This window comes from Leiobunum rupestre, chromosome 3, assembly GCF_980474605.1.
Source record: "Leiobunum rupestre chromosome 3, qqLeiRupe1.1.hap1, whole genome shotgun sequence".
Taxonomy (NCBI): Eukaryota; Metazoa; Arthropoda; class Arachnida; order Opiliones; family Sclerosomatidae; genus Leiobunum; species Leiobunum rupestre.
In genome coordinates this window covers 59289242-59310783 of record NC_143386.1, presented here as the reverse complement: position 1 = coordinate 59310783, position 21542 = coordinate 59289242, and positions in this window count along the sequence as shown.

Genomic DNA, 21542 nt, shown 5'->3' with positions numbered 1-21542 from the left:
CGCCGGAAATAAAATGTTGATGCTTCGACCACCTCTCATGAGAGATAACTTGAAATTAACGTGAGAGCTCTCATGAGAGGTGGTCAATGCATCACTTAAAACGAAGCCGTCAAACAATTCCCGAAACGCCGGGAATAAAATGTTCATGCTTCGACCACTTCTCATGAGAGATAACTTTAAATTAACGTGAGAGCTCTCATGAGAGGTGGTCAGTGCATCACTAAAAACGAAGCCGTCCAACAATTCCGGAAACGCCGGGAATAAAATATTGATGCTTCGACCACGTCTCATGAGAGATAACTTGAAATTAACGTGAGAGCTCTCATGAGAGGTGGTCAGTGCATCACTAAAAACGAAGCCGTCAAACAATTCCCGAAACGCCGGGAATAAAATGTTGATGCTTCGACCACCTCTCATGAGAGATAACTTTAAATTAACGTGAGAGCTCTCATGAGAGGTGGTCAGTGCATCACTAAAAACGAAGCCGTCAAACAATTCCCGAAACGCCGGGAATAAAATGTTGATGCTTCGACCACCTCTCATGAGAAATAACTTGAAATTAACATGAGATCTCTCATGAGAGGTGGTCAGTGCATCACTAAAAACGAAGCCGTCAAACAATTCCCGATACGCCGGGAATAAAATGTTGATGCTTCGACCACCTCTCATGAGAGATAACTTTAAATTACCGTGAGAGCTCTCAAGAGAGGTGGTCTGTGCATCACTAAAAACGAAGCCGTCAAACAATTCCCGAAACGCCGGGAATAAAATAATGATGCTTCGACCACCTCTCATGAGAGATAACTTGAAATTAACATGAGATCTCTCATAAGAGGTGGTCAGTGCATCACTAAAAACGAAGCCGTCAAACAATTCCCGAAACGCCGGGAATAAAATGTTGATGCTTCGACCACCTCTCATGGGAGATAACTTTAAATTAACGTGAGAGCTCTCATGAGAGGTGGTCAGTGCATCACTAAAAACGAAGCCGTCAAACAATTCCCGAAACGCCGGGAATAAAATGTTGATGCTTCGACCACCTCTCATGAGAGATAACTTGAAATTAACGTGAGAGCTCTCATGAGAGGTGGTCAATGCATCACTAAAAACGAAGCCGTCAAACAATTCCCGAAACGCCGGGAATAAAATGTTGATGCTTCGACCACCTCTCATGAGAGGTAACTTGAAATTAACATGAGAGCTCTCATGAGAGGTGGTCAATGCATCACTAAAAACGAAGCCTACCAACAATTCCCGAAACGCCGGGAATAAAATGTTCATGCTTCGACCACTTCTCATGAGAGATAACTTGAAATTAACATGAGAGCTCTCATGAGAGGTGGTCAGTGCATCACTATAAACGAGGCCGTCAATCAATTCCCGAAACGCCGGGAATAAAATGTTGATGCTTCGACCACCTCTCATGAGAGATAACTTGAAAATTACTTGATAGCTCTCATGAGAGGTGGTCAGTGCATCACTAAAAACGAAGCCGTCCAACAATTCCGGAAACGCCGGGAATAAAATATTGATGCTTCGACCACGTCTCATGAGAGATAACTTGAAATTAACGTGAGAGCTCTCATGATAGGTGGTCAGTGCATCACTAAAAACGAAGCCATCAAACAATTCCCGAAACGCCGGGAATAAAATGTTCATGCTTCGACCACTTCTCATGAGAGATAACTTTAAATTAACGTGAGAGCTCTCATGAGAGGTGGTCAGTGCATCACTATAAACGAAGCCGTCAATCAATTCCCGAAACGCCGGGGATAAAATGTTGATGCTTCGACCACCTCTCATGAGAGATAACTTGAAAATTACTTGATAGCTCTCATGAGAGGTGGTCAGTGCATCACTAAAAACGAAGCCGTCCAACAATTCCGGAAACGCCGGGAATAAAATATTGATGCTTCGACCACGTCTCATGAGAGATAACTTGAAATTAACGTGAGAGCTCTCATGAGAGGTGGTCAGTGCATCACTAAAAACGAAGCCGTCCAACAATTCCGGAAACGCCGGGAATAAAAGGTTAATGCTTCGACCACCTCTCATGAGAGATAACTTGAAAATTACTTGATAGCTCTCATGAGAGGTGGTCAGTGCATCACTATAAACGAGGCCGTCAATCAATTCCCGAAACGCCGGGAATAAAATGTTGATGCTTCGACCACGTCTCATGAGAGATAACTTGAAATTAACGTGAGAGCTCTCATGAGAGGTGGTCAGTGCATCACTAAAAACGAAGCCTACCAACAATTCCCAAAACGCCGGGAATAAAATGTTCATGCTTCGACCACTTCTCATGAGAGATAACTTGAAATTAACATGAGAGCTCTCATGAGATGTGGTCAGTGCATCACTATAAACGAGGCCGTCAATCAATTCCCGAAACGCCGGGAATAAAATGTTGATGCTTCGACCACCTCTCATGAGAGATAACTTGAAAATTACTTGATAGCTCTCATGAGAGGTGGTCAGTGCATCACTAAAAACGAAGCCGTCCAACAATTCCGGAAACGCCGGGAATAAAATATTGATGCTTCGACCACGTCTCATGAGAGATAACTTTAAATTAACGTGAGAGCTCCCATGAGAGGTGGTCAGTGCATCACTAAAAACGAAGCCGTCAAACAATTCCCGAAACGCCGGGTTTAAAATGCTTAGCCCCCCCCCCCCCTCAAACTCGGAAATGACGCGGTTCTAATTATAAAATTAATTTTTAATCCTTGTTTGGTAGGGTGTGCTATAGCTTCCCTTATTTCTCGCTCATGGTGCTAGTCTCGAAGGATAGTAAAAACACCCAATTCTTCTATTAGAGGAAGTGCGCCCGCCCTGAAGAAACCTTTATTGTTTCATATTTAGTGTTTCTTTTTTAAACGCTACCTTAATTAACATATAAACAACCATATCCGAGCTATAACTTAATTACGTTCATTATAGTTTGGATATTTATTCAAATATCATTTTTTAATAATGAGGTACGTGGTTTTAGATTCCCGAACGGCTTTCTAGTAGATATGATAAATTAAAGCACTACCAAAGCGGGGATACTTTTAGTGGGATAATTCCTCTAAAGCCACTGTATTTCACACTTCGTATAACACGTGGTTAGAAAAATGAGATGAGGGAATTATGTATTGCCCCAAATTCCTGAAAAGGTTATAGGGTCATTCCTGGACAGATTTTCCCACTTGTTCACCCGACCATCGCCAAATTTCTTGAAAACTTGTATTTAGGGTTATTTTTGCCGTAGAAGTCAATTTTGCAATTTTCAGGACGATTGGTTGAGTGGTTGCTGAGATACATTGTAGTCACATTTTGGAAAATGACATTGAACCCTACCATTAACCATTTTTTATCTCAGCTTCTACTTAACCCAAAAATTCGAAAGAGGGCTCATTTTAAAGGAATTGAAGAGCGCAATTACAATAAGCACTTAGGTTCATGCTATATATAAGATAAAATACAATAAATCAATTTTTAAATAGTTGACCTTTGACCCTGAAAATAGCTCATTTTTAATTTTCAAAATTTAATTTTTTTCCGCATTCCCTATACGCGCTTTAGTTGCAGTCAAAAAACTGCGAGGGTAATATTTTTTTTTTCGAGAAAAAAAAATATTTTGTATACCCCTCCTTAAAAAAATATAAAGAAATTTAAGATTAGAATACTACACACGACCTTATGGTTTTAGGTCTAACATTTCTCGGCTACCCATTGGTCAAATTAGATCGGGTCAAAGTTGCTTAGACTTAAAATTAAACGTAGAACACATTTCTAATTGGAACCATTTTTCTAATAATAATGGTTCTCGAGATAAAATTTGAATGACCTTGAAGACCCGGTTCAAGGTCATTGAAATTTTCATTGACATTTGTCCCCCTGTACCCTCTATGTAACCTGTAAGCGCGTATAGGGAATGCGGAAAATTAAAAATGAGCTATTTTCAGGGTCGAAGGTCAACTATTTAATACTTGATTTATTGTATTTTATCTTATATATAGCATGAACCTAAGTGCTTATTGTAATTGCGCTCTTCAATTCCTTTAAAATGAGCCCATTTTCGAATTTTTGGGTTAAGTAGAAGCTGAGATAAAAAATGGTTAATGGTAGGGTTCAATGTCATTTTCGAAAATGTGACTACACTGTATCTCAGCAACCAATCAACCAATCTTCCTGAAAATTTCATAATCGACTTCTACGGCCAAAATAACCCTACAAGGTTTCACGAAATTTGGCGATGGTCGGGTGAACAAGTGGGAAAATCTGTCCTGGAATTACCCTATACTCCCTTTAAGAAATGTGTGTATATTTAAAAGCGAAAATCGTCAGAAATCATTAAAATGGTTAAACGACCAACTGGTGGGTCTCCGATCGACAAAACTAATGTTGGGATATCGACGGTCTGTAATGTCCTGCATTTTGAAGTGTCATTCGCCATTTTAACCACCACGGTTGAAGAGTTATGACTAGAGGCCTGCGCTGATCTGATATGGGTCGGCGGCAGCGTTTGACCCCAAATATACCGGCCACGGCGGCTTACGCCGGCGTTTAGGCCTACGACGGCGGCGTCTTCGGCGTAGCCAAAATGACCGGTGGCGGCGGCGGCGGCGATTGTATAAATTTTTGAGCTATTTCTTGTAGCTACAGTTTAAAAAAACACGCGACCAGAAGGGCACGGGCAAATACCAACTCGTACTAGTCCTTCCATGGACTAATTAATGTACTTCGCACAGGGACGCCTCGTTCCCGAATATTTGCTTCGGGCGATTGTTAAATGTGCGCTCTGGCGGCGCAGTTAGGAACTAACTAACTAATGATAACCGAGGAAGAAGGAAAAGGGGTGAGGGGAGGGAAACTACAAATGTAGCTCAGCAGCTGGAAAACACGTGGGACTGGCTCAATTTGTAAAACGTTTGTTTTAATGTTTTAATGTTTTAATGTTCGAAGTACATTAATTAGTCCATGGTCCTTCCGAGGTGGGCCACTGGCCTGACGTCAAACGACATCCAAAATTATTTACAGTTATGCCGGATCAAAATTCGGATGAAGGCTCGATATTGGCTTTTTATTTTTTTGGTCGGGCTCTACGATAACGCTCTGCAGTGAAGTAGACAAGGAGGGTTCAATGTCAACCCCCTGGGCCTACCTTGACTATACTAAATTACCACCCCCTTCTCGACACCGCTCTTAATATTAACATTCTTGGACCCCCTTTGACGAAATTCTGAGCCTTCCAATCAGAAATAAATCCGAGTTACGAATAATATCATTTTTGCTGCCGAAGGTTATCATCGCACGGTGAACATACATATTGCTATTTTGAAATGTTATTTTCCATTTAAATATAATTTAAGATATCATGATGTGATTTTATAAAAGTATTGGACGTCTAAAATGCAGTATAACAAATGCTTCATTTATTGAATTTAAAGTAAAAAATTATTATCAGTCTCGCATTGGCCATAGAGGTAACCTGCCCGATGGCGTGGATCCCATGGACCGTTCATGAAGTGGGCCTCCGTAAACGTGGTAGCGTTATAGTTGTTAAAGCTGGGACTCATAGTCTCCTAGCAACCAAAAATATTAGACCCAGTCCGCCACTGATTATTATAATGCAATTTTCGAAAACATATCGATAAATCAAGTAACATTTAAATTTAAAGATAATTAAAATGTGGATAAGCCTTGGTTATAATAGTGACTCTGTCTATAGCCAAGATAGCAATGCTGGAATCTATTGACGCTAAGTGAAAATGCTATTACTCTGCGTCGACCGAAATACGAAAACCAAAATTTGACGTTCGACGTCGTGTTCAAATGTCGTTATTTTCGCGTAATTGAAAACCAATTAATATACCAAAAAAAGTGTATAAAGAAAAAAAGAAACGGCGGCGCGCCGTTCTTTGTATCGGCGGCGGCGCGATCGGCGCGTTCAAAATTATCGGCGGCGGCGCAAGCCTCTAGTTATGACCAATACGGCGGTGGATACTTACTAGGGGCACGGCCAACTTAGATCTGTTCTCGCTGTACTCGCAGAGCACGGCCAACTTAGATCTGTTCTCGCTGTACTCGCACAAGAAGGCCCGCCAGCTTGAAACGACTCAATGTTAACGAGCGTATGAGAAATTCACGTTTTACTCGAAAATATTCCGCTTGGGGCGCTAAAATACGGGAGTACCTTCCTAATGCTTTCCTATGGGAAAATATTTTGTAAAGTGGATCACTTTTCCGAACCTTTTTCGTAACTTTACCGATTTATGTCAGTGCCGAGTTTCTTATATGATTTCAGGTAAGTTTCATTAATAAATTCAAGCCTAATATCGTAATTTTCCATCATTTGGTTCGCTCACAATCTATTTTTGAAATCACCGATATTTTTAAGGCGAGGAAGCGTCTCCGCAATCCGCATCGGATTTTAAGCCTTGGAGTCGTCTCGCGCGTATCGAAGGTCCTCTACGGTGCCGCCCAGCTGGAACTTTGTAATTAATTCAACCAAGTAATTTAAACTTTAAAATAAAATTTCATAACTTTTATATTACATTAAATCTCCTAGTTATGTTGTATATTAAATCTCCTTATTGGGTTAAATATTAAATATACTTTTTGTGTTAAATACTAAATCTCTTCGTTGGGTTAAATACTAAATCTCCTTGTTGTGTTAAATACTAAATCTCCTTATTGGGTTAAAAACCGTTAAATACTAAATATCCTTAATTTCACCTAATATATATTATATTTAAAATTTCAAGACTTTTCAAATTATTTAGAGATGTTGTGCATCAAATTGTCCAAAAGAGGGGGAACTAACTGATTTACAATATTTCTAGCCAATATTTCGGTGTGTTGGTGAATTTTGGAACTCTTCTGCAGTTTCAGGAGTGTGTCTTGCCAATTTTTCATCCAAAAACTGGGTTATCTTTTATATATAGAAGTTGGCTATTCAACGACATCTCATCATTTGCGATTGATACCACTTTCTCGTGATGGTTTAATTTTTCCGCTTCTTCTTGAATTTGTTACTCATTATTATGTTGGTCAATTTTCTTGTTTAGTCTCCAAATTGTAGAATTGAGTTTATTTACAGTTTTCTTTAAAAGCCCATCTGATTCTTATTGAGTAATTATTTTTGTCATAAATAAATAAATATTCTATGGTTTTATTTAATACTTAGATTGAGTGCGCTTCTGGGTTTTCAATGATAGAAACTTTTGAATTGATCATAGTTTTTTCACTGTTTTCGGATATAAATAGAGATAAATCAGATCTCTCTAAGGTTTTAATTGTGTTCTTGTTATCAGTTATCCAAGTAGATGTGATCTTGAGACTTTTTTCCCCTCACTTTTTCTAGACATACTTTTCGACTCAAATCCAATTTATTTTATTTTTTCTTTGGTAAACTATTTTCCTTGCAATGGCTTTAAGCCATTCATTACATAAGGTAGGATCATTAGGAATCTCAAGGAAAGACAACCCAGCGGTTTTATTTTTATCTGTAGATTTACAGAACGGTAAACAACAAACTATTACCATTTTAAATGATGTTTATTACGGGTTTTTTATTGAAACATAATAATTGAAGTTAAAAAAAGAGGCAAAACTGTGTTTTATTTACTATTTTATTTACTGTTCTCAGTTTTACATTTTCAAATCTCACGCGCGCGATACGACTCCAAGGCTTAAAATCCGATGAGGAGACGCTTCCTCGCCTTAAAAATATCGGTGATTTCAAAAATAGATTGTGAGCGAACCAAATGATGGAAAATTACGATATTAGGCTTGAATTTATTAATGAAACTTACCTGAAATCATATAAGAAACTCGGCACTGACGTAAATCGGTAAAGTTACGAAAAAGGTTCGGAAAAGTGATCCACTTTACAAAATATTTTCCCATAGAAAAGCATTAGGAAGGTACTCCCGTATTTTGGCGCCCCAAGCGGAATATTTTCGAGTAAAACGTGAATTTCTCATACGCTCGTTAACATTGAGTCGTTTCAAGCTGGCGGGCCTTCTTGTGCGAGTACAGCGAGAACAGATCTAAGTTGGCCGTGCTAGGGGAAACCAGAAAACGCGAAATCCTATAGGACTGTGTTAGAAATTTATATATCTTTATCGTAAACGGGGAAATGCTTAACAACGGTTCCGCTACTACGTCCTCGATTCGGAGAAACGTAATAATTTTCGTAATGACTTAGCTCCATAATTTCTGGTGTTTCGTAATAGTAAAGCGCGATGATGACCTTGAATTGCTTGTTTTTGATGCATCTGCGGGCGACGCCAGATTTCATTTGATTAGTTAAGGCGCGAATGAATCGTACCAGGTAAACGCGATTGCATTATTACGTCCAGTTTATGTTGCAAGCCGTACCTCACTTACCTTGGAATATTTAAGCGTTTTAAGGTAATATTATTTTTATATCTTTGAATTTGTAGAATGCACTATTTAAATCTTGGTAATAGGCTTAAGTTGTGAACTATAGAAAATATAGAAGAGGAGTAGCTGATAAATCAGGTAACGTTTAACTAAAAAATTTAGTATAAAATCTTTGGTAAATAATCATTTTTTGTAGATGTAAATAGGTTACTTCGATTTTGGTGTTTATTTTTTGAACCTTTGACCTAGGTTAGCTGGAAAGGTCTTTGATAAAATAGTTTAGGTCGATTAGCTGAACTAATTTAGCTCTGGTTCTATACGCAATGTAAATCTATTCCAATTTTCTTTGCTATACGCAGTTTTTTTAAACTTAACTTATTTTAATAATTAATATGTTGTAATAAAGCCTGTTGTAACTAGACTCACGTGTTCGAGCGTCTTTATTGCGAGTGTCGTATTCTCTTCATCTACGAATCAATAACGAACTGTTTAGTTAGGACCATTAGATCTTTCAGTGCTTAGATATCACAGTAGCAACTTGACCAAGCAGTACCGTCTCGAACTGCTTTAGGCATTTTTAACTTCCGCTAAAATTATTTTTAAAGCCTTTTCCTCTTGTGTATTTTCTATGGTTTCAAAAAAGGGTATAAAGACTGATAAATATTTGCCTGTCATAAATTGGAATAATTTGCTATATTTTTCCATTGAAACAATACATTGTTTTAGTTAAAATAGAATAATATAAATGTATTGGTTATCTTATTATTTAAGCAAAATGGCGTTAAAATAACCCAAGTGCAAAAGTTTGTTCCAAAATGATATGGTGTTGGGAACTTATAATGAAGATGATCTCTGCTCGGATGATCTTTTGTTGAGATTTCCTAATCAACATAATACAGGTTGATTTGCAAATCTCAACAAATGATACAAAATTGTAAAATAAGGTCGTATTTATTATGAAATTTTGGAAATTTCAACAAATGAGACAAATATCGGAAATATTTTGAAATATCGGAAATATTTTGCAATATCGGAAATATTTTGCAATATCGGAAACATTTTGAAATATCGGAAATATTTTGAAATATCGAAAATATTTTGAAATATTGGAAATATTTTGAAATATCGAAAATATTTTGAAATATTGAAAATATTTTGAAATATTGGAAATATTTTGAAATATTGGAAATATTTTGAAATATTGGAAATATTTTGAAATATTGGAAATATTTTGAAATATCGGAAATATTTTGAAATATCGGAAATATTTTAAAGGGAATTGAAAATTTGTTACATAATTTATTGGCTGGGGTATTTCAGTTTAGACAGGGCCACATAGCGGCCAACTGGTTTATCGTCTACAAAGCAGGCGTAAATAACAAAACGTCCGCTAAACAGACGAAAATCCAACAAGAATCTATATTTTTAAATACGAAATTTGTGTACAGTCCTTCGGAAGCACTTTAGAAATGGGAAAACTCAATTCGCCCTTCGAATTACACCTTCGTCAAGGCCACCGTTTTCCAAAAGCGCAGTTTCCGTTGTGATATGATTTTATCGGTTAATTCGAAGTAAGGGTTTCTGATTATACTAATTAGGTTATATCAATATCATAAAAACCAATTGGTCGTATACAGGGTGTCTGAATTTGCCCTTCTATTGATATTTACTGTTCCAAAAGTATATTGTAAAATTTTGCTTTATTTTGATGTTAAGTCGTAGGGGAAGGTACCGAAAAAGCTCAAATGGGAGAGCGTTAGACTGAAGGTCTAAAGGTTCCTGGTTCGATCCCGGGTTTCGGCAACCAGCTCCGAATTTTTAATCTTCTCCTAGTTAAGTCGTAGGGGGAGGGGTTAAATAAAAGCAAAAGTAAATAGGGGGAGAAAGTCTATCACTGCCTTCAGATTTTACCTCCCACCATGCTTGACACCCTTTTTAAAGACCGAGACCAGAGCGAATTTCCACCCCTCTTATCCTGTACTTAATTTTTTGACGAGTGACAACTGATTGACATCTCTGACAACTTAAGTGACAGCTCTGGCAGATTGAGTGACCGCCTGGACAATTCCATGTATTGTAGCTTACCTCTTTTTTCGATGCTCATTGTATATATTCTATTCAAAAACAGTCCGAGCCGTCGGTCAAGCTGTCGACGCTGTCACTCAATTTTGTGGGGGTCTAAATTCGCACACGAGAAAATGGAATCTCTGTTCTCGGCCTTTAAAGAGCTAGTGATCACGTGATATTTCTAACCAATAAGGATAGCGCATTACGCGCGAAGTAGTGCATTTGTGGTATTCCAGTCCACGCTCAAGATGAAAATTTTGAATTTTATTCCCTGGCAACCATGTCACCTCTGTCAAATGCTTACCATTATTTCCTTCGATAACGGTTGATTTTAATTAATAATTACTATATCAATTGTAAAATAAACGAAAAAAGCTCGTAGTTATAGCTATTATTTCAGTTGAACTTGCAAATTGTTAGGCCTTAACCAAGGTTCGTAAATCGTGCATGCTCCATGGGCTAAGAAATGCCCATGCATGCTCTAAGGGCCCTAACATCGTAGATTTACCAATTAGTCCCGATCTCTGCTCTTAGATGGCGCCAGGATCTCCACGATTTGAGTGAGCGTTATTCTAGTTACGGTATATTTCTTTTCAAAAGTCTTGTTATTATTTTTAAAATGTCGCATTTTAGTTTCTATCATATATCTACTTTATTTAGGAACTAAATTAACCAAATTATCGAAAGCAAAAGTTTAATATTCGCGTATTTTATTGAGAACTATTTTTCATCGTGGCGGAGTATAACCGATACCTTTGGGTCCCTGTAAAGAGGCGTAGGGGGAGGGGTTAAATAAAAGCGACTCGGAACGGGTGGTACTCATAAGTCCAACTTTTCATAAGACCAGCTGTTCATAACACCAACTACTCATATCGCCAACGACCATAACGCCAACGGCCCATAACACCAACTGCTGGTGTAATGAACAATTGGTGTTATGGGCCGTTGGCGTTATGGGATGCTCATAACGCCAACTGGATTTCGAGATACAGCGGCAGTTGGCGTTGTGGTCTGCTCATAAAGCCAACTCGATTTCGAGATACAGCGGCAGTTGGCGTTGTGGTCTGCTCATAACGCCAACTGGATTTCGAGATACAGCGGCAGTTGGCGTTGTGGTCTGCTCATAAAGCCAACTCGATTTCGAGATACAGCGGCAGTTGGCGTTGTGGTCTGCTCATAACGCCAACTGGATTTCGAGATACAGCGGCAGTTGGCGTTGTGGTCTGCTCATAACGCCAACTCGGTTTCGAGATACAGCGGCAGTTGGCGTTGTGGTCTGCTCATAACGCCAACTCGATTTCGAGATACAGCGGCAGTTGGCGTTGTGGTCTGCTCATAACGCCAACTGGATTTCGAGATACAGCGGCAGTTGGCGTTGTGGTCTGCTCATAAAGCCAACTCGATTTCGAGATACAGCGGCAGTTGGCGTTGTGGTCTGCTCATAACGCCAACTGGATTTCGAGATACAGCGGCAGTTGGCGTTGTGGTCTGCTCATAACGCCAACTCGATTTCGAGATACAGCGGCAGTTGGCGTTGTGGTCTGCTCATAAAGCCAACTCGGTTTCGAGATACAGCGGCAGTTGGCGTTGTGGTCTGCTCATAAAGCCAACTCGATTTCGAGATACAGCGGCAGTTGGCGTTGTGGTCTGCTCATAAAGCCAACTCGGTTTCGAGATACAGCGGCAGTTGGCGTTGTGGTCTGCTCATAAAGCCAACTCGGTTTCGAGATACAGCGGCAGTTGGCGTTGTGGTCTGCTCATAAAGCCAACTCGATTTCGAGATACAGCGGCAGTTGGCGTTGTGGTCTGCTCATAAAGCCAACTCGATTTCGAGATACAGCGGCAGTTGGCGTTGTGGTCTGCTCATAAAGCCAACTAAAATTATTTTTGAATAATTATTTAATTTATTTATCATATTTATGAATAAATTTATTATTCATAGTTATTAATCATAATCTCTTTTTTCGTTCGAAAGTCAACTATCATGAAAACGGCCAAATCCGAGTTTTCTCGAAGGTTTCCCGCGTTTTCCCTTCGCTCATGAAAACGTAGGCTATAGAAGAGGGGGGAGGGGGGCCGCTCAAACATTGTATTGAAGGGCAACATTTTGAAACTTGACTAACTGTCAGTGCCAAGGCTTACCCTTAAATTTTGTTTCCAAAATATGAATAAAATTCCTTAATCAATTGATTTTGTAGTAGTAGAGATATTTTTCTAAGAATCACGAGTCATTTTCTTCGCTGGTTAAATCGCGCAATCCCGGAAACGTTTTGTGGATCGAGTCAATGACAAATATCTATCTCCTGATTGGCTCAAGTGATTACGTAAAACGAAGAAAGGAACCGCCCATCTTAGCCCCAGATGGTAGACAGGGTAATGATATATTTCGATATTCATCGTTGAAATGAATACATTCATGACACTATACAATTAAATGGGACACTTACTTGTATCCCACTAATTGTAAGCAAGAAAATTGTTTAGTGTGAACAGAAAAATTGTAACAATAACTCCCACTTTTTCTGTTCACAATATACAATTTTCTTGCTTACAATTAGTTGGATACCGTTAAATAGAAGTGAAGAGAAGCACATTGTGAAAAAACTAAATTAAATAAGACTTAAAACGGTTTTAAAATTCACAATTTATTTATTTAAAAAGTCCAACGTTTCGGAGGAACTCTTCCTCCTTCTTCAGGAATTTTTACCAGTCTATCAATATAATGGAATAGAGGGTATTTAATTGCGAATACATGCCACCATCTTCCCAAAAAATAAGTGCTCTATCAACATTAATTCACCGCGCTTTCACCATTTCCTCCAATTCTTCCTTCCTCTCCTCCGAATTACAATTAGTTAAATCCATAGCTTTAAATCATTCTTTTTCGGAATCCCAGATAGATCACATAATAATAAAAATATAAAAAAAATTATCTAATACCGTCAGTTTTCAAACAACTCTTTTTATCCTGGCTTCTCTCAAAAAAATAGCCAAAAATCTGAAATCAGTAGGTCTTGATCCTATTTATCTCCCACCACCCAAATTGTCGGTTTTATTGTGTAATAACAAAGAACCAACTGCCCAAGGTTCCTAGAAAAAAGCTACGCTTAGAATAGACCCATGATGAAAGTTGGGGGGCCGAAAATAGGCGCTTAAATAAAACATCTTCCCAGAAATTGCCAAGAAGTAATATTTCCGACAGCCAGGACTCATAAGTTACTATTTGAAATATTAGAAGCTGGAGACTTTTCTCGAACATAACATCGGTTTTTTGCTAAGCCTTAACATGCCAAAAAAGTTACCTGGTTAAAAGGAAACACTTTTTTCATACCGTACTGCAAAACTAATACGTTTAGTTCTAAGGAATTAGTTTTCATATTTTTCCGAAAGATAATTTTATACGAAATGAATTAACTCTGCCTCCATGAGAAGCCTTAAAATTGCCCGGTAATATAAAAATATTCCGTATAATTTTAATTATTTATACCATAAGAGGATGATAATTGATAATAATACTAATATTATCTTCTTATACTTAATTTTAGTAACATTTTATATTTTACCTTAAAATATATTATCCAAAATTAAAATTAGTATGTTCCTTAAACACGTGAGCCGACGCGTTTCTTATCTGACGCAAAATTCTCATGAGGGCAAAAACGCGTCTCCAATTGGCTTATATATGACTTTTTGGCTAGCCATTCTAACCGTTTAACCAACCGACCGGAAATAGTTCCTTCCCGGATGAATTTGGAGAGGGGAGTAGAAACCGAGTATCTTTTATTGAAGCGTCCATTAACATTTTTACCTGGAAACTCAGCATTTGGACGGAACATCCGTTTCCTTACTTCCGCCTGTATATTTCAATGGCGGTCACGTGGTTCAAAACGTCACAAACAGGATGTTCCGTCCAAAGGTCTCACTTAAGCCTCGTCTGCGGCCCCTCTTTTGTTATGGGTCTATTAGGTTGGCGCAAAAAGCCTCTTTTCAAACGAGAAAATATTAGGCTAGAGGCTACAGGAAATAATCGTGCACTTTTGGATTAAAGCATGCAAATTAGTGGAAAAATACTTTGAAGTATGTAAAATCAAAAAAAGATTAGAGGCATTCTCTACCTCTGCTGTGACAGGTGTGACAAGCTGTCAAAGTTGATGAAAAAGTGTAAACTTACCTTTTTGAACAACCCTTTCGAAAAGCAGCCGGGTGCGCGCGCCGCTCGCCGCTTTGCGCTATAGAGAAGAAACGGGGGTCAGTCTATAAAGGTAAACACCAGCCGAATACGCGTAGATTCGCAGTGTGTTGATATAATATGTATATGTAATATTTTTAAATTCAACTGCCTTATTGCGTTAGATGATAAAACGTTTTTTAACATAACCTATAATATTAATTAGCGTGTTTATTTTCCATTAGTCTTACATTTTTCAAACTTTTTCCATTATCCATTTCAATTTTTTTTTGATAAACTATTCAAAATCGTTTTCGCATCCTCCACATTTACAAAGTTCAGTACATGGTAAATTAGTTTTGTGGCATTTACAATTACCCCGACAACCTTTGACACAACCACATTTTACCATCTCTCTACAGACATCACCTGCTGGTGGCAGAGTCATCCAAAGAGGTTGCCATTTATGACCAGTTTCACTTTTAAATTAGTCCACCCAAAACTCGACGGTTCTGGTAAAATGGGTTCTCTTATTAGAGCTTGACCCCACACGTGACCCGCCTGGAAAGCTACACGTAATAAGTGTTGCAATAATGCGTCTTGTGTTGGTGGAATTAGTTCATTTCACGGTTTTTCTGGGTTAAAAGACTTGGTCTCGCTTTATTAACTTCTTCATCGGTACTGCAACGATCGTACATTAAGCCTAAGAACTTCTCAATCAACGGCCAAACCTCTTTAAGGTCCGATTTAGTAGGACACAACGATAGTTGTTTAAGAGCCGGAGTTACGTCTTGGAAACACTTCCATGTTGACCACGCGGTTTTTTACCTTTTCCATTAAAACAGTAAGTTGTGTCGCATCCTGTTAACGCGTGAAAAACTGGCAAGGCTTTCGCTTTGTCTCTACCCAATTGTCTTGATAACCATGTGGCGTCTATGTAACGGAAATCTTTACCAGATTCAAAGGCTATAACCATAGGTTCGCGAGGAATCTTGTTCACGAAGCTGATACCTAGAGTCAAGACTTCAGTATCCACAGTTCTAAGCAGGATGTATTTCATTCCCTGCTTCGCTTCGTCTAGAGCGTGTAGGAACATCCTGGTATCAGCTTCTTCGTGGGAGCACGGAGAAAGGTTTTTAAGATTACCTTTGATGGAACTAAGAACATTTTCTCTGTTCGTAATGTATATAGCTCCAGGATTTTTAGCTGTAACGGCGTAGACACTCAAGAATCTAAAGAGTTCTTTCTTGTTTTCGTTTTCTCTTAAAAACTCTGGCCAGTTTTTTGGTAAATCCTCGCGACCATCCACTCTTATTCTTGCACCTTTACCACGCTTCTTCCTCGCGTTCTCTTTAAGGGTACCCGTTATGTACACGTCAAAGACAACGTCAACACGACGAACGCAACCGGTAAACTGACCAACTAGGTATTTAGAAAATGTCGCAGCGTAATCTAAAAATGTTTTAGCGTTTCCACGCTTTATCATATTGATGATTGCAGCGCCGTCGATGATGACCATGTCGGATTCGAGACCTGATTTTAGAATATCCTCCTAGTCTGTCAACAGATCTTCTAAACACGAAAGTAAATCGGATTTGTTGCAAAACCTCAATGATGGCGGAAAAGCTTGATTTTAATGATTAAAAAAAACATCAAGGTCTCCACTTCGTACTTGAGACGCTTTATAAAGTCTCGAAAATAAATTTCTGTCGCTTTTAATACTCGAAATTTGAAGCTGGCTTTAGCATTTCTCTTTTTGTGGCGGTCTGCTGAAAAGAGGAAATTTGTTTTTCTTCAGAACATCCGTAATTTCCACGGTACAATCGACAAGACGCTTGCACAATAGCTCATTTGATTGGAGTTCCCCAATGGTTTTTATATTTTTTAGAGAATTCGCTATTCTTTTGTCCAAAATTTGCCGTGTATCCAAAATAAGCAAATCTTCGCTTGCATCGGCAAACGGATTTCCCATGTCATTCAGGACTGATATGAGTGACTGGACGTCTTCTAAAAATTGGTTTTGAGAAGTTGGCGTCTTGATGAAATGTCTGATTTTTAGAACTTTTGAATCCAATAATATCTGTAAATTGTTGAACCACTCGACAAATCTCAGGTCCCGCTACCGTCCATCGCAATAGAGATGTAAGCTTTTCCATCGGAGTTCTATTGTGTGTGAAAGGTTTTTTCCAGCTGACAGCCACTTGCCAGTTTCGCAATACCGTACCTTTAAATGACTAGCTATGATATATTACCAAGTTAAAGTATGCACCTGTAGATTTACTACAAATTTACCATTAAAAATAAAGTAAAATAACCTACTTTCAGTCTATTATGCTCCCAAAATTAAGTATAATTCCGATTTTCTTTCGTTGGAATTATTTAATTTCAATTTTTAAAAAATCGGGATTATACTTAATTTTGGAGCGGAATAAACTGAAAATAAGTTATTTTAACATTTCATTATCCCTTTAAGAGAGTAATAATAAGCTTTTTTTATTATTTTAATGAAAATTTTTATAATTTATATAAGAAGAATATGGCTGCCCTTATTAAGTTCCTTAAACAATATTATATGTATATTTAGAGGATAAAAATATTTAATACATTTAAAGTCGAAGGGGAACTTGAAAATATACACGGTGTTCTTAAATATCTATATCTATAAAAATTGTATCAATGCACTGCGAATCTACGCGTATTCGGCTTGTGTTTACCGTTATAGACCGACCCCCGTCTCTTCTCTATAGCGCAAAGCGGCGAGCGGCGCGCGCACCGGGCTGCCTTTCGAGAGGGTTGCTCAAAAAGGTAAGTTTACACTTTTTCATCAACTTTGACAGCTTGTCACACCTGTCACAGCATAGATAGAGAATGCCTCTAATCTTTTTTTGGTTTTACATACTCCAAAGTATTTTTCCACAAATTTGCATGCTTTAATCAAAAAGTGCACGATTTGAGAAAAAAACCTCCGTTATCCTCTAGACTATAGAGTGTTGTCGTCTGAAACCCTGCGACGTCACCATTGTAATTTGCCTATTGATAAAAAACGGTAACTGTCATGGCGGCCACTATTAACACTACAGCTGTGACGTTACAAGTTTTCAAAATTGTATCAGACGACAACACTCTCTATAAAACTCGCGAAGGAAGGAGTAAAGGGGAAAGACATCGACTTATTCCCCGAAAGAAACGTCACTGGATGTCAGACAACAAGTCGTCCCTGTTCCTTTTTTACGAGAATTTGAATCTTTGACTGCGCACGTGCGAGTAAGCCACACTGAGGCTAAAACCTGTTGGCAGGTGGGATTCCTTTACAATGGTGTTCTTGATACTTCTAGCACTGGTCACTTGACAGCGGAATTTAAGAAATGTCAAAGTTCTTTGTCACTGATTTCAATAGATATACATCGGCCTCTATTGTTAGCCCCAAGAACGTGTTTCGAAAAAGGAACAGTTTCAGTCTTCGTTTCTTCTTCCTTCGTATATTTAATAATTAAGGGTTTTATTTATAAATTTCATAATTATTGGTGTTTTATTTATAAATTTCATAATTATTGGTGTTTTATTTATAAATTTCATAATTATTGGTGTTTTATTTATAAATTTCATAATTATTGGTGTTTTATTTATAAATTTCATAATTATTGGTGTTTTATTTATAAATTTCATAATTATTGGTGTTTTATTTATAAATTTCATAATTATTGGTGTTTTATTTATAAATTTCATAATTATTAGTGTTTTATTTATAAATTTCATAATTATTGGTGTTTTATTTATAAATTTCATAATTATTGGTGTTTTATTTATAAATTTCATAATTATTAGTGTTTTATTTTTATATGTAATAATTATTAGTGTTATTATTATATATTTAATAATTAATAGTATTTTATTTATATATTAAATAATTAATAGTATTTTATTTATATATTAAATAATTAATAGTATTTTATTTATATATTTAATAATTAATAGTATTTTATTTATATATTTAATTGTTAATAGTGTTTTATTTTATATTTAATAATTAATATGGTTTTTAAATAATTACAATTAATTATGTATATCAAGTCAATATTTCTTAAGAAGTCAAGTTATATTCAAACTAAAATAGTTTGCTAAAATTGTTGCTAAAACCTGGTGCTGATTAGATGTGTGCATTTTACTTTACTATCGTAGCATTTGTAATGAGTCTAATGACTTCCATAGTCTACGTTTTCATGAGCGAAGGAAAAACGCGGGAAACCTTCGAGAAAACTCGGATTTGGCCGTTTTCATGATAGTTGACTTTCGAACGAAAAAAGAGATTATGATTAATAACTATGAATAATAAATTTATTCATAAATATGATAAATAAATTAAATAATTATTCAAAAATAATTTTAGTTGGCTTTATGAGCAGACCACAACGCCAACTGCCGCTGTATCTCGAAATCGAGTTGGCTTTATGAGCAGACCACAACGCCAACTGCCGCTGTATCTCGAAATCGAGTTGGCTTTATGAGCAGACCACAACGCCAACTGCCGCCGTATCTCGAAACCGAGTTGGCTTTATGAGCAGACCACAACGCCAACTGCCGCTGTATCTCGAAATCCAGTTGGCGTTATGAGCAGACCACAACGCCAACTGCCGCTGTATCTCGAAATCGAGTTGACTTTATGAGCAGACCACAACGCCAAATGCCGCTGTATCTCGAAATCGAGTTGGCTTTATGAGCAGACCACAACGCCAACTGCCGCTGTATCTCGAAATCGAGTTGGCTTTATGAGCAGACCACAACGCCAACTGCCGCTGTATCTCGAAATCCAGTTGGCGTTATGAGCAGACCACAACGCCAACTGCCGCCGTATCTCGAAATCGAGTTGGCTTTATGAGCAGACCACAACGCCAACTGCCGCTGTATCTCGAAATCCAGTTGGCGTTATGAGCAGACCACAACGCCAACTGCCGCTGTATCTCGAAATCGAGTTGGCATTATGAGCAGACCACAACGCCAACTGCCGCTGTATCTCGAAATCCAGTTGGCGTTATGAGCAGACCACAACGCCAACTGCCGCTGTATCTCGAAATCGAGTTGGCTTTATGAGCAGACCACAACGCCAACTGCCGCTGTATCTCGAAATCGAGTTGGCTTTATGAGCAGACCACAACGCCAACTGCCGCTGTATCTCGAAATCGAGTTGGCTTTATGAGCAGACCACAACGCCAACTGCCGCTGTATCTCGAAATCCAGTTGGCGTTATGAGCAGACCACAACGCCAACTGCCGCTGTATCTCGAAATCGAGTTGACTTTATGAGCAGACCACAACGCCAAATGCCGCTGTATCTCGAAATCGAGTTGGCTTTATGAGCAGACCACAACGCCAACTGCCGCTGTATCTCGAAACCGAGTTGGCTTTATGAGCAGACCACAACGCCAACTGCCGCTGTATCTCGAAATCCAGTTGGCGTTATGAGCAGACCACAACGCCAACTGCCGCTGTATCTCGACATCGAGTTGGCTTTATGAGCAGAACACAACGCCAACTGCCGCTGTATCTCGAAATCCAGTTGGCGTTATGAGCAGACCACAACGCCAACTGCCGCTGTATCTCGAAATCGAGTTGGCATTATGAGCAGACCACAACGCCAACTGCCGCTGTATCTCGAAATCGAGTTGGCTTTATGAGCAGACCACAACGCCAACTGCCGCTGTATCTCGAAATCGAGTTGGCTTTATGAGCAGACCACAACGCCAACTGCCGCTGTATCTCGAAATCGAGTTGGCTTTATAAGCAGACTCAACGCCAACTGCCGCTGTATATCGAAATCAAGTTGGCGTTATGAGCAGACCACAATGCCAACTGCCGCTGTATCTCGAAATCGAGTTGGCATTATGAGCAGACCACAACGCCAACTGCCGCTGTATCTCGAAATCGAGTTGGCTTTATGAGCAGACCACAACGCCAACTGCCGCTGTATCTCGAAATCGAGTTGGCTTTATGAGCAGACCACAACGCCAACTGCCGCTGTATACGGGTGTATACCGTTGTGTGTATGTGATTTAGGAAGCACTTCCTATCTTTGTATACAGGTCGACGGCTCGGCCGGGACAGATGATGAGTAACCCCTGTAATGCTTTGGCGGTGCACGGGGTATAAAAATACAACAATCTGATGTATCTCGAAATCGAGTTGGCTTTATGAGCAGACCACAACGCCAACTGCCGCTGTATCTCGAAATCAAGTTGGCGTTATGAGCAGACCACAACGCCAACTGCCGCTGTATCTCGAAATCGAGTTGGCTTTATGAGCAGACCACAACGCCAACTGCCGCTGTATCTCGAAATCGAGTTGGCTTTATGAGCAGACCACAACGCCAACTGCCGCTGTATCTCGAAATCCAGTTGGCGTTATGAGCAGACCACAACGCCAACTGCCGCTGTATCTCGAAATCGAGTTGACTTTATGAGCAGACCACAACGCCAAATGCCGCTGTATCTCGAAATCGAGTTGGCTTTATGAGCAGACCACAACGCCAACTGCCGCTGTATCTCGAAACCGAGTTGGCTTTATGAGCAGACCACAACGCCAACTGCCGCTGTATCTCGAAATCCAGTTGGCGTTATGAGCAGACCACAACGCCAACTGCCGCTGTATCTCGAAATCGAGTTGGCTTTATGAGCAGAACACAACGCCAACTGCCGCTGTATCTCGAAATCCAGTTGGCGTTATGAGCAGACCACAACGCCAACTGCCGCTGTATCTCGAAATCGAGTTGGCATTATGAGCAGACCACAACGCCAACTGCCGCTGTATCTCGAAATCGAGTTGGCTTTATGAGCAGACCACAACGCCAACTGCCGCTGTATCTCGAAATCGAGTTGGCTTTATGAGCAGACCACAACGCCAACTGCCGCTGTATCTCGAAATTGAGTTGGCTTTAT